Here is a 3,209-nt window from a genome sequence, read left to right on the forward strand (position 1 = left end):
AAGAAGAAGAAGAAGAAGAAGAAGAAGAAGAAGAAGAAGAAGAAGAAGAAGAAGAAGAAGAAGAATCACAATGTGACAGAGTGATAGAGAGAGAGCGCGCGAGAGAGAGAGGAACTTACATGAAGAGGATGGCGTGGCAGCGGCAGAAGAAGCTCTGCTCTCCGGCGGCTCTCTGCCTCTCTCTGTGACCATGACTTCGTCTATGGCCTCTACTCTTGGGCATTGGAGAAGAAGAAGCAGCTTCACTGAGATTTTGGGGTTAATTAGTGTATTTTCTGAATCTCTTAAGGTGTGGGATTAATTTTGGGGACATTGAGTGATACAGTGGACGCGGGAAGTAAACGCAGGGATGATTTTTTGTTGATAAAAATCGATGGTAGTTTTGTCGATTTTAATTAAAATAAAAATCAACACTTTAGCCGTCTATTTTATTTAATAAATTTACACTATCCATCCAATTTTGAAAAGAAATCTCAATCGTCTAAATTTATCGACAGTAAAAGTTGTCGATATTATCATTATTAAAATAGACAATTAGTCCGTCGATTTAAAAAAAATTCACCCACTATTTCGTCGATAATGTGACGATAAAATTAAGGGGTTAAAAAGTTACTAAAATAATAGACAACATGGTCGTCGATTTTAATATTTTATTTCTAATAATTTCTTTTTCATTTTATCGGTGACAAGCCATAAAAAATTATCGACGGAAAATCTGGCCGTCAATTTTTAGTGTCGATAATTACACTATTTCTTGTAGTGAAGGAAAATTTAACAAAGAAAGAACTTCAAACAATAAATCTTACGTTGGTGAAGAATCATAGTGAGCTTCCATGGAGTGAAGTCCAATTTCTAGAATGTCAGTGGTTTTTTACTGCATCTTGGAAAAGAAATCAATCATCAGGCAAAAAAATAGTAAAATTACTAAAATACACCGAAAATTGACAAGCATAGCATTTTACAATGATAATTTCTTAATCTTATTCATTATCAGATTCAATTTCTTTTTGTGAGGATGAGTCCTCAACAACTTGTTTCCTTTTCTTGGATTCAGTTCTGCAAAAGCGAACAATCCTTAGGCAAATGAACACAATAAAGAAAGCATGACAAAAGCATGACAATGATAGTTTTGGAATCTTACTCATTCTCAGATTTGGTTTCTTTTTCGGAGGATGAATCCTCAATAATCTGTTTCTTTTTTTTGGATTGCATCCTGGAAAAGCAAACAATCATCAGGCAAATAAATACAATAAAATTGATAAAATAACTGAAAAATAATACTTACTTTTTTGCAGGCTTGTGAATTTTTTTTTAAATCTTTGTTTTCATAATTCCTCACTTTCTTCACCAAAAAATTCTATTAGTAAATAAATTTTTGACGAAAAAGCAAAACATAGTATTTTCAATTATAGTTTTTGAATCTTATGCATTATCAGATTCACTTTCTTTTTTGGAAGATGAATCCTCAGTAACGTGCTTTAATTTCCTGGACTCCATCCTGAAAAAGGAAACAATCATCAAGCAAGAAAACATAATAAAATGGTAAAAAATACACCAAAAAAATACTTGCTTCTTTGCCGTTCTTTTAGGTTGTTTTCTTGTTTTTGGTGTATCCTCCGAGTCATCTTCAGAATTGGACTCGGATTCCATAAGACTTTCACTTTCTGAAGAAATAGTTTTCTTCTTCTTTTCCTTCTTTCCTTCCTTATTTTTTCCCTTATTTTTTCCTTCTTTTAATTGTTTTTTCAGCTGTTCCATTTTCACGATTTTTTAAAACAGAAAAAAATATTTGTTTATACAATATATTTAAAAAAAATACACTGAAAATAAAGAAAAAATTCTGTTGAGTTACCATCTCATCATTGATCTCAGCATTTATTCTTTGTACCAGCAACTTCTTGGTCCAATGTTGGACCTAAAGTGGTCCAAAAATTTCATCCACCAGGCTATATTTGTATGTCGATTCGTGAAAATATACAATCATCAGAGCATAGAGGCAACCATTAACAACATATTTCTTTTCTAATATGTGCTATTTAATGCCCTTTATTAGGAAGTTGAGCACATGATCAGCCCAATTCCGTTGATGTATTACGTCCACGTGAAGAATGGACGACATGTGAACAGAAGAAATTTTGTTTACAGTTGTCGGTAACAAGAAGGACATCTAAATGTATAGGATGAATGTCCTCTTGAATTTCATTCGATTTTTCTCCCCATCGACATTCATATCCATCACAGAGGTTGATAATTGCGACAAGGTCTTGCTTTGGAAGCTTCTAACAACTTTCTTATTCTCCTCACTAAGTTTTTGAAAGTTAATTTTTGCTAGATAGTGTGGCCCTACAAAAGCAGCAAGAAATATTTCAATGACACATAAATGATTTGATAATATACCGAAATTTGATTCACAAATATATTAGGAAATTGATTTTTATCAGCTATACTCAAGCCAAGGGCAATTGCTATATTTTCTTGGGTGATGTTGATTATACCATACCATGTGTTCAGTCTGTAATGGGACAGATTAAATGAATATGTCAATTGTTTCAATAGCTTATGTGGCACATTCATTAGAGGGATATGCATCAAACCACCAAATCCCAATTCTCGGACAATTACTTTCTTGTCCTCGCTCATATTCTTAAATTTATCATGAATTGATCTTGTGGAGCATCTCAAATCATAGATTTTTTGTAAATAAATGAGAATCATGTAAATAAACTATATTTAAACAAAATAAATTGAGTTGTTCAAACATATATATGATTACACTATATTTTGGTGCCTTTGGTGCCATTTTTTCTGTAAAGAATAAAAAAAAGTTAATACACAGAAAGACAAACCAAATACACCAAAAAAATACAAATCAAATACACTGCTATTGTTTTTTTATTACATCATACAATATGAGATAAAAAAGACATGCAACTGAATCAAACATGCATAAAATGATACTAGAAATACTAGAATAAAATTCTATGGTTTGTTACAAGAAATCGATGAGCAAAATTCCTGATAAATGGACAAAAATAGTTGCGAATTACTCAAACATGTACATAATAACATCAGAAGCACAAAAACAATATTTTGTTGTCTAGTTACAATATAAAGAGTACAACACTATCAAGCACACCTCAATTCTGATTAAATACACATAACGGCAGACCAAATACATCGAAAGACAAACCAAATAGACCGAAACACAA

Source organism: Arachis ipaensis, chromosome B06 (assembly GCF_000816755.2).
Source record: "Arachis ipaensis cultivar K30076 chromosome B06, Araip1.1, whole genome shotgun sequence".
NCBI classification, from domain to species: Eukaryota; Viridiplantae; Streptophyta; class Magnoliopsida; order Fabales; family Fabaceae; genus Arachis; species Arachis ipaensis.